The 11,479-nt window shown below is 36.5% G+C and overlaps 1 pseudogene across 1 annotated transcript; it reads right to left on the bottom strand.

Annotated features, from left to right (window-relative positions):
• Positions 1-8,675: 8,675 nt before the first annotated feature.
• Positions 8,676-9,865, bottom strand: LOC108294256 (annotated as a pseudogene). Its single transcript, XR_001820972.1, has one exon. The product of XR_001820972.1 is annotated as an L-lactate dehydrogenase B chain-like (transcript).
• Between the last annotated feature and the right edge of the window lie 1,614 nt (positions 9,866-11,479).

Genomic DNA, 11,479 nt, shown 5'->3' with positions numbered 1-11,479 from the left:
TCATTAATACTTTTTTCTTAAACAACATACGTTTTTAAAAGGTCAAATACATTAAGTATATTTCATAGTGTTTTGCGAATTCTTAAATAAAAAAGTCGGAACAATAGCAGAACCACTTTAAAAGGTCTTGGCTGGGCGTAGCGGCTCGCGCCTATAATCCCAGCACTTTGGGAGGCCAAGGCCGCTGGATTACCTGAGGTCAGGAGTTCAACACCAGCCTGGCCAACATGGTGAAACCTTGTCTCTACTAAAAATACAAAAATTAGCTGAGCAAGGTAGCACATATTTGTAATCCCAGCTACTACCAAGGCTGAGGCGGGAGAATCGGTTGAACCGGGAAGGCAGAGGTTGTAGTCAGCCAAGATCGCCGCGTTACAGTCCAGCCTGGGCGACAGAGCAAGATTCCATCTCAAAAAAGAAGAAGAAAGAGAGAGAGATCTTTAAAAAAGTGTCTACTTGGAATGAAATTCTCAGGAGTTCACTTACAGCTAGTTAAAAGACATTGCATTGTTCCACAGTACTGCAAAATGAAATAAGTAAAATGTTGTGTCACCAAATAAAACAGTACAGCTTACTTTTTCTAAGAATTAATATTTATGAAAACTGCACTTGTGTTTTTATTTTGTCCCCAATGAAAATAAGCGCTTCAGCAGCAGATCTACCGAATATATCAGAACAACTTGGTAGATCCAGCTAAAGGGAAAGACCAGCAGTCGTCCTCTCTGTTACTATCAGGCATTTAACTTGCATAAGTAAGATTTGAAACAGTCCAGAAGAGCACATAATGAAAACCGTGTCTGTCATTCGAGTGCATCTCCGTGGGCAGCCAGCGTCAGTGTCTCCTGTGCCCTTTCATAATCCATGTATGTAGTTAGAAGCATGCAGCTACATTTTTCTGTAAAATGGGGATAATAACGGCATTTACTGTACGTAAAATTTTGCAGGGATTAAATAAGAGAAAAACAAAACAAAAATTTAATATATTAAGTGCATAATAAATGATAAAAATCAGTTATTCATATTTTTGAATTTCATCAGACTACCACTAAGTAAGGAAGTAAAATTTATCTGGTCTCCTATTGAAGTTTTTTCCAAGCTTTCAAGTTTTTAAAGTTTATATAAGTATATTTAAGTACTATAAGTGTATGCAGTACATACATATAAAATACATACTGATGTTGTAGGTGTAAGGGACTGCGCATTTTTACTTTTGTATTACCAAACAATTCTCCAAACAAAAAGCAGACACACACACACACACACACACACACTATGATAGAAGTGTGGTAATGATGGTACATGTATAGATTATAAGTGTAATAGAACTCTACAAAATATGTCTTGTGAAACAGTTGCAATCTTTCCTAGGTAAAAACTGAATTTTTAGTAGGTTTAAAAAAAGATGTATATCTACACAATCGTTGTGTGTTATAACATAAGCAGTGATGTGAGGCAGGAATTGGATTTGTATATTGACTCCCTGTCATATGCTAGACTAGTTGAAGGGAAAGAAGATGAGGTGTGTAAATGGAAGTCAAATTATAGAGGAAGTTGGAGCCAAATTTCTGAGTTGTTGGAGAAGATAATTACAGATTTTGAAACTCTGGAGGACATAGATGCAATTTTTTGTAAGGACAGTCATACCTCTTCTCAGACTGATGATTTCCTTACATTTTTAAAGGGCCTGAGCAACAACATATTTTTGGTAAGTCTGAACATAGTTGCAAACCAGCTAGTTCCTAAATTATGAAAATTGTCATATTCTTTCAAAGCAAAATGACTTAAAGGGCTAAAAATCAAGTTGTAATTGAATAATCCAGGGTTTGCAATGTTTACTATAATTCTATTTTCTGTAATGTGTAGTTTTAATGGTTCTTTTATTTTGAGAAGTAGTTCTCTTGATACCAAATTCAGCTCAAGCAGTAGGTTTGCTTTTTTATAGTACTGAACAACAACATGACTGGAGCTAGCAGGCTAATTTCGTATTCTAGACATATCTACCTATCCAGCACTTCTTGGCTGATTTTTTTTTTTTTTTAGGAAATGTACAAAGTGTTTTTTTCCAAGTATACAGTACTTCAGGATTAACTGTAGTGGATGTGCTATGCAATAGATCTCTAGAACTCATTCATTCTAACTAAAACGTGGTACCCTTCAGCCAACATCTGCCTCCCCATTCTCCTCCCCAACATCCTGGTGACCGCCATTCCACCCTCTACTTCTATGGTTCAGCTTCTTTAGATTACATATAGACATGAGATCATGCAGTATTTGTCTTTCTGTGTTTGACTTATTTGCAGTATTTGTCTTTCTGTGTTTATTTTATTTCACTTAGCATAATGCTCATTCATGTTATCTCAAATGACAGAATTTCCTTTTTTTTTTTAAACTCTAAATAGTATTCCATTGTGTATGTATACCACACTTTAAAAAATCAGTTCATCTGTTGATGGGCACTTAGTTTGATTCCATATCTTGGCTATTGTGAATAGTGTTGTAATGACATGGGATTCCAGGTATCTCTCTGACTTACTGATTTTGTTCCCTTTGGAATTTATACCCAGTAGTGGAATTGCTGGATCGTAGGGTAGTTCTGTTTTTAACTTCTGAGAAACCTTCATACTGTTTTCTATAATGACTGTGCTAATTTGCATTCCCACCAACAGTATAGAAAGCTTCTCTTTCCTACATCCTCCCCAACATTTATCTTTCATCTTTTCATAATATCTATCTGAACAGGTATGGCGTGATATCTCATTGTGGGGTTACTTTGCGTTTCCCTGATTACCAATGATGTTAAGCATTTTTTTCATGTATCTTTTGGCCATTTACGTCTTCTTTTGAGATTTGCATATGTAGGTCTTTTGCCAATTTTTTAATTGGATTACTTGTTTTCTGGCTATTTGGTTGTCTAAGCTCCTTATACATTTTGGATAGTAACTCTTATGAGATGTATGCTTTGCAAATATTTTTAATATCATAGGTTGTTTCTTCACTCTTGATCATTTCCTTTGCTATCAGAAGCTTTTAACATTATTTATGTTAATTAAGAAATAAATATATTTATTTATCATGTATAACATTGTTTTAAAATATGCATCCATTGTGAAATAGCTAAATGAAGATAATTAACATATGCGTTACCTCACATACTTATTTTTATGTGTGTGATGAGAACACAAAGTCTGCTCTTAACAATTTTCAAGAATACAGTATAGTCACCCTTTGGTGTAGTTGGGGGATTTTGTTCCAGAGGCTCTGCTTATATCAAAATCCAGAAATACTCAGGTTCCACAGTCAGCCCTCTGGAACCCACATATAGGAAATGTCAGCCTTCAGTGTACCCAGGTTTTGCATCCCACCAACACCATATTTTCAATCTGTGTTTAGTTGCAGATGCAGAACCCTCAGATACAAAGGGCTGACTGTATTTATTGAAAATAGCTGCATATAAATGGACCCACAGAATTCAAACCGGTGTTGTTCTAGAATTAGCCGTCACCATGTTGTACATTAGTGCTCTTCAACTTATTTATCCTATCTCACTGAAATGTTGTATCCTTTGCTCAACGTCTCCCCAAACCTCCGTTTTTAGCTTCTGGTAACCACTGTTCCACTCTCTACTTCTATGAGTTCAACATTTTCAGATTCCACATATAGGTGGGATCAAGTGGTATTTGGATTTTTGTGCTTGGCTTATGTTACTTACCCTAATGTCCTCCTCTAGGTTCATCCAGATTATTGCAAATGACAAGATTTTCTAATTTTTAAAGCTAAATAATAGTCCATTGCATTTATGTACCACCTTTTCTTTATTTGTTCATCTGTGATGGACCCTTAGGTTGCTTCCATATCTGGCCTATTGTAAATAATGCTACAATGAACATGAAAATGCATATATCTCTTTGACGTACTGATTTCATTTTCTTTGGATAGTTATCCAGTGGTAAGATTGCTGGATCTTATGATGGTTCTGCTTGTAATTTTTTGCGAAACATCCTGCTATTTTCTATAGTGATTATACTAATTTACCTTCCCATCAACAGTGTGAAATAATTTCCTTTTATCCTGTAGGTTTTCAGTTTGACACAATCCAAATTGTATATATTTGCTTTTGTTACCTGTGGTTTTGGAGTCATATCCAAAAAATCATTGCCTAGATCAATGTCAAAAAGCTTTTTTCCTGTTTTCTTCTAGCAGTTTTACAGTTTCAGGTTTTCTGTGTAATCCATTTTAACTTGATTTTTCCTATGATGTGAGGAAAGATCCAATTTCATTCTTCTGCATGTAGACATCTAGTTTTCCCAGTACCACTTATTAAAGACATTATCCTTTCTCCATTGTATATTCTTGGCATTTTTGTCAAACAGTAGTTGACTGTAAATGTGTGCATTTATTTCTGAGCTTTCTATTCTATTCCATTAGTTTATGTGACTGTTTTTATGATCGTAGCATGCTGTTTCAATTACTGTAACTTTGTAATAGTTTTGACATTAGGTAGTGTGGTGCCTTCAGCTTTGTTTGTATTGCTCAAGATTGCTTTGGCTAATTAGGGTCTTTTATAATTCCACGTGAATTTTAGGATCTTTTTCTTCTACTTATGTGAAAACTGTCATTGAAATTTTTGTAAGGATTGCATTGAATCTATAGCCCACTTTGGGTAGTATGAATATTTTACCAATATTAATTCTTCCATTCCATGAACATGAGATATCTCTCCATTTAGTTGCATATTTTTCTATTTCTTTCATCAGTCTTTTATAGTTTTCAGTGTACAAACAGATCTTTTACCTCTTCAGTTAACTTTGTTGCTAGGTAACTTTAAATTGCTGTTGTAAAGTTGCATAGTTTTGATTGTTTACTGTATGTATGTTAGTTTATATAAACCTCTTCATTGAAGTCAGACAGTTCATTGCTAGCATATATAAACACTTTATATATACTTCAACATATATAAACACTATACTAACCAAATTTATAAACATAAACACTTTATATATACTAACAATCAACTATCTGACTTCTGGAGATAGTATATATAAACACTACTAACTTTTGTATATTGACTTTGTATTCTACAACTTTATTGAATGTATTTCTCAAATATTTTTGATGGGTCTTTAGGACTTTTTATATATGATTACGATAGCTACAGAGACCATTTTACTTCTTCCTTTCCAGTCTGGATACCTTTTATTCATTTTATTTGCCTAATTCCTCTAACTGGGACTTTTAATACTATGTTGCATAGAAGGGGCATCTTTTTCTTGTTCCTGATCTTAGAGAAAAAAATTTCAGTTTTTCACCTTACGTATAATGTTAGCTGTGAATTTGTCACACATCACCTTTATTATGTTGAGGTACATTCTTTCTATGCCTAAAATGTTGAGAGTTTATTGTGAAAGGATGTTGAATTTTGACAAATGGCTTTTCTTCATCTATTGAGATGATCATATGGGGTTTATCTTTATTCTGTTAATATAATGTATCACATATATTGATTTGCATATGTTGAACCATCCTTGCATCTTAGTTATGGATAAATCCCACTTGTTCATGGTGTATGATCCTATTAATATGCTGTTGAACTTTGTTTGCTCATATTTTGTTGAAGAGTTTTGTATCTGTGTTCACGGGGTTACTGGCCTGTAATTTTCTTTTCTTGTAGTATCTTTGTCTGGTTTTGGTATTAGACAGTGCTAGACTCACAAATTGGCTGATAACTTTGATTTTGTTTTTTATTCTAAACCACTACTTTCTTTCTTTTCTTTTCTTTACTTTCTTTTCTTTTCTTTTTTCTTCTTGAGACAGGGTCTCCCTCTGTTGCCCAGGCTGGAGTTCAGTGGTATGATCTGAGCTCACTGCATCCTCTGCCTCACAGGTTCAAGCGATTCTCCCACCTCAGCCTCCTGAGTAGCTAGGACTACAAGTGTATGCCACCACAGCCCAGCTAATTTTTGTATTTTTAGTAGAGACGGGGTTTCGCGATACTGATCAGCCTGGTCTAGAACTCCCAACCTCAAGTGATAAGCCCACCTCGGCCTCCAAAGTACTGGGGTTATAGGTGTGAGATGCCTCACCCAGCCTAAATCACTACTTTCAATAAAGAGTGAGAATAAAACAATCTATCTTAATGTTTATGTTTCTTCCTGCATATCGTTTATATAAAGAATATATAATAATTTTTACATAAGCACTTCACATCTATATGAAATCCCATCTCTCTTCCTATCTAAATGACTTGGGCTTGTTTTTCTCAAGACAAACCCAAGTCATTTGTACCTCAATAGAACAAACCATATGTTTGTTCTATTTTGATTTCTGTCTTACTGTTTTTCTTAATAAGGTAGAGATAAACATTTTGAGGTTTGGAATCAGACTGGTCTAGTTTGAATACTGGCTAATCTGTTTATTAATTCTGTATGTTTGTTTGGATCACTTCTGTAAATTGCAGTTTCTCATCTGAAAATGAATACAATTACATTGCTCACCTCATAGCATTTTTTTTCCTGTTAATTAAGTAAAATGACAAAGACAGTTAAGAAACTATTAAAGGAAATAACATACGATACCTGGTATTATTATTGCTGTTAATAACTATTATAACACCAATGATTAGAAAATAACAACAGAGCTGAAACTCCAATGAAAGACCGAACTAGTTAAAAATGCACCAAAACGTTGTTATTCTGTCTAGACATGAAGAGGCTTACAAGTGAACCACATCTTTGACTCCAATTTAGAAGGGTGGCATGTGGAACTCACTATGTCATCCTTTATCATTCCCCAGCACTAGACACTATAATTACTCTGGTTATCACTGTTTCTGGGCTCAGATTTCAGTAAGATTGCATATCTATTACATTTAAAAAGGCAAATGTTGTATCTTTTTAATATGGTTAGTGAAGAAAAGCTTTTAAATATGCATTCCAAACCTCTGGTTTGGGTATTTGGGAAACTGAATAGGATTATAAAAAGGCATTGAGAGAAGAAGACTTCAAAACTTGCATTTTTGAGATAACTTTTACAAATTCTAATTTCCTGTGAAAAATGTATAGTGTTCATGCAAATATATGCAAATAAATACAGCTGCTTTTCTGTTTTATTCCTAAACCTGGCCCTGTAGTAAACTATCGTACACGTCCCTGTTACATAAAATAAGATAGTCTCTATGTAGACTGCTACATTTATTATTATGTACTTCAGAATCATATCATGTGAAGACTGTTGTTCTCTGGATCCTCATAATGGTTTTCATTCAACTGATGTTGACGATGATTAGATTTCTTCTTTTGAAGCTAGCAGCGTCTCACATACACGCTCCCTGAGCGTAGAGACCATGTCTTATCTTGATCATAACTGAATCTCCAATGTCAAGTACAGTACTCAAAACACAATTGTTTTTGATAAATACTTATTAAATGAATAAATAATGTCTAGATTAAACATATCTAGTGTTTCCGTTATATTCTTTTTTTTTTTTTTTTTTGAGACAGTTTTGCTCTTGTTGCCTAGGATGGAGCGCAGTGGCACAGTCTCGGCTCATCACAACCTCCGTCTCCCAGGTTCAGGTGATTCTCCTGCCTCAGCATCCCATGTAGCTGGGATTACAGGCATGCATGCACCACCACGCCCGGCTAATGTTTTGTATTTTTAGTAGAGAAAGGGACAGGGTTTCTCCATGTCGGTTAGGCTGGTCTTGAACTAACCTCAGGTGATCCACCTGCCTCGGCCTCCCAAAATGCTGGGATTACAGACGTGAGCCACGGTGCCCGGCCTGTTTTCATGGTATTTAAGTGTTTAAGCACCCATACCAGTTTGCTTCAAAATCTGTGAGCATGATTCTTTCATTGCGTGTAGGTATTTGCAAATTTGACCAAGTTTTCTGTAATAGTACAGAAAGACAGAATCAAGGCTTCCCAGAAAAAAACTGAGGGTCAGTTCATCTTGTCACTATTATGAGAAAGCATCTCTGCCTCAGTGATAAGCTATGTCATAGACTAGAAGTTTCTGGGCTTTTCCATAAAGGAGCAGAATCACAGACAGGAGAGGGAACACATGGCCCCAGTCACCTCCCTCTATTCATGGCGCCTCCTTCCTCATCTCAGAAGCACCAGCACCACTGTCTCTCCCTGTGACCCTCACGCACACCCACCTGTCCAGTGCAGCCTGGCGCACAGTAAGGCCAGAGCAATTCCCTGAGGAGGCCTGTAGTCTTTCTCGCTAGTCACTTACGGCTATTTTAAATCTGTGAAAGGGCAAATATACTCTATTTAATCCCTAAGCCAACCTCACGTAATTATGCCCGTTACACAGAATAGAAACTGGGTTAACGGAAAGTTAATGACAAGTTTAAATCTGTCAAATAATTATACTGGAGTGGGAGCACATAGCCCTTGAATTTTCCTATAATTTATCCTAAGAGCAGAAACTGTTCTTTTTCTTTGTGTGTGTGTGTGTGTGTGTGTGTGTGTGTGTGTGTGTGTGTCTTTAAAATATTTTATTTTATTGCACTTTATTTTTCATCAACTTTCATTTTAAGTTTCTGGGTACATGTGCAGGATGTGCAGGTTTGTTATACAGGTAAACATGTGCCATGGTGATTTGCCGCACAGATCAAACATCACCTAGGTCTTAAGCCCAGCATCCATTAGCTATTCTTTTTTTTTTAGAAGCACACTGCAATAGTTAATTTTATTTGTTCAAGAACTCATATTGCAAGCATTAAACCAAGCATAGGCTTTGATTCTGTGAGCCCAAATTCACATATTGAAGAAGATCAGAGCAAACTGCGATTCATGTACATGGATGAACACTAAAGGCTCAGAGTTAATCACATTGTAGTTTTTAAACTTCTACAGCCTAGGACTCAGTAGTCACAGGTCTTTAGGTCCTTCTGGATGTCCCACAGGGTGTCTGCACTTTTCTTGAGCTGAGAAACCTCATCATCCTTGAGCTTCTGGTTGATAACGCTGGTTAATCCCCGGGCCCTGAGGATACACGGAAGACTCAGGAAGACTTCATTCTCGGTGCCATACATCCCCTTTACCATTGTTGACACGGGATGAATCCTGGATAGATTTTCAACATGGATTCAGTAAGATCAGCCACACTTGATCCAGCAGCCCAGTTGGTATATCCTTTTAGCTTGATGACTTCATAGGTACTTTCAATCACCATCTTATGTACTTCCTTCCAATTTTCACTGTCATTGTCATTTCTGGATTCACTTCCTGAAGAGAAACACCTGCCACATTCACGCCACTCCACACAGCCACACTGGAGTCACCATGTTCCTCCCAAATCCATCCATGGCAGCTGCTGGGATGAATGCCAAGTTTTTCAGCCATAAGGTAGCAAAATCTCGCAGAATCCAGATTACATCCACTTCCAATCACACGGTGTTTGGGTAATCCACTCAGTTTCCAGGTAACATATGTAAGAATGTCCACTGGGTTGGAAACCACAATTATGGTGCAATCAGGACTGTACCTGACAATCTGAGGAATAATGAATTTGAAGACATTAGCATTTCTCTGCACCAGATTGAGACGACTCTCCCCCCCTTGCTGATGGACTCCTGCAGTTACCCCTACAATCTTAGAATTGGCAGTCACGGAATAATCTTTATCTGCCACAATTTTGGGTGTCTAAAGAAATAAGCTCCCATGCTGCAGATCCATCATTTCTCCTTTATCTTCCAAAACATATACAAGAGCAAGTTCATCAGCCAGAGACTTTCCCAGAATGCTGATAGCACACACCATACCAACTTGTCCAACACCCACTACATGATCTTATTGTTTGGGACTGTTGCCTCTTCTTATGCAACTGGTGCAATGGGTTTTTCCTAAAGAGTTGCCATTTTGCACAGGAGAGAGAAGGCTCTGGAGACTGAAGAAATAGTGGTCCCATTAGCTATTCTTCTAATAATCTTTCTTCCACTGTCCCCTACAACAGGCCACAGGGTAGGTTGTTCCCTCCCAGGGTCCATATGTCCTCATTGTTCAGCTCCCACTTAAGTGAGAATATGCGGTGCTTGGTTTTCTGTTTTTGCATTCGTTTGTCTTCCGTAATGATTGAACTAATTTACACTTCCACCAACAGTGTGAAAGTGTTCCTTTTTCTCCACAACCTCACCAGCATCTGTTGTTTTTTGACTTTTTAATAATCGACATCTAACTGGCGTCAAGAATTGGTATCTCATTGTGATTTTAATTTACATTTCTCTAATGATCAGTGATGTTGAGCTTTCTTTCACATTTTTGCTGGCTACATGTATGTCTTCTTTTGAGGAGTATCTGTTCATGCCGTTTGCCTTTTAATGGAGTTGGGCCTTTGTTGTTGTTGTTGTTGTTGTTTGTAAATTTGTTGAAGTTCCTTACAGATGTTAGATATTAGACCATTGTCAGATGGATAAATTGTGAAAATTTTCTCCCATTTCATAGATTGTCTGTTTTCTCTGATGATAGTTTCTTTTGCTGTACAGAAGCTTTTTAATTTAATTAGATTCCAATTAGTCCATTTTTGCTTTGATTGACGTTGCTTTTGGTGTTTCCGTCATGAAATCTTTGCCCATGCCTATGTCCTGAATGGTATTGCCTAGATTTTCTTCTACGGTTTTTATTGTTTTGGGTTTTATATTTAAGTCTTTAATCCATTTTGAGTTGATTTTTGTATGTGGTGCCCAGTATCAATTTTCTGTATATGGCTAGCCAGTTCTCCCAGTGCCATTTATTAAATAGGGAAATCTTTCGTCATTGCTTGTTTTTGTCAGGTTTATCAAAGATCAGATGGTTGTAGGTGTGTAGTCTTATTTCTGGGTTCTCTATTCTGTTCTACTGGTCTCTGTGTCTATTTTTATACCAGTACCATGCTGTTTTGGTTATTGTAGCACTGCAGTATAGTTTGAAGTCAGTTAGGGTGATGCCTCCAGCTTTATTCTTTTTGCTTAGGATTTCCTTGGCTATTCGGGCTCTTTTTTGGATCTATATGAATTTTAAAATAGTTTCTTCTACTTCTGTGAAGAATGTCAATGGTAGTTTTACAGGAATAGCATTAAATCTATAAATTACCTTGGGCAGTATGGCCATTTTGGTGAGACTGATTCTTCCTTTCCATGAGCATGGAATGCTTTTTCATTTGTTTGTGACCTCTCTAATTTCTTTGAACAGTGGTCTGTAATTCTCCTTGAAGAGGTTGTTCACTTCCCTTGTTAGCTGTATTCCTACGTATTTTACTTTCTTTGTAGCAATTGTGAATGGGAGTTCATTCATGATTTGGTTCTCTACATGCCTGATGTTTGTGTATAGTAATTCTAGTGATTGTTGCACATTGATTTTGTATACTGTGATTTTGCTCAAGTTGCTTATCAGCTAAAGAAGCTTTGGGACTGAGACAATGAGGTTTTCTACATATAGTATCATGTCATCTGCAAACAAAGATAATTTGATTTCCTCTCTTCCTATTTGAATACCCT

The sequence above is a fragment of the Cebus imitator genome, unplaced genomic scaffold (assembly GCF_001604975.1).
Source record: "Cebus imitator isolate Cc_AM_T3 unplaced genomic scaffold, Cebus_imitator-1.0 Scaffold571, whole genome shotgun sequence".
NCBI classification, from domain to species: Eukaryota; Metazoa; Chordata; class Mammalia; order Primates; family Cebidae; genus Cebus; species Cebus imitator.
Note: the sequence above shows the minus strand (reverse complement) of the source record. Positions and strands in the feature narration are given on the sequence as shown.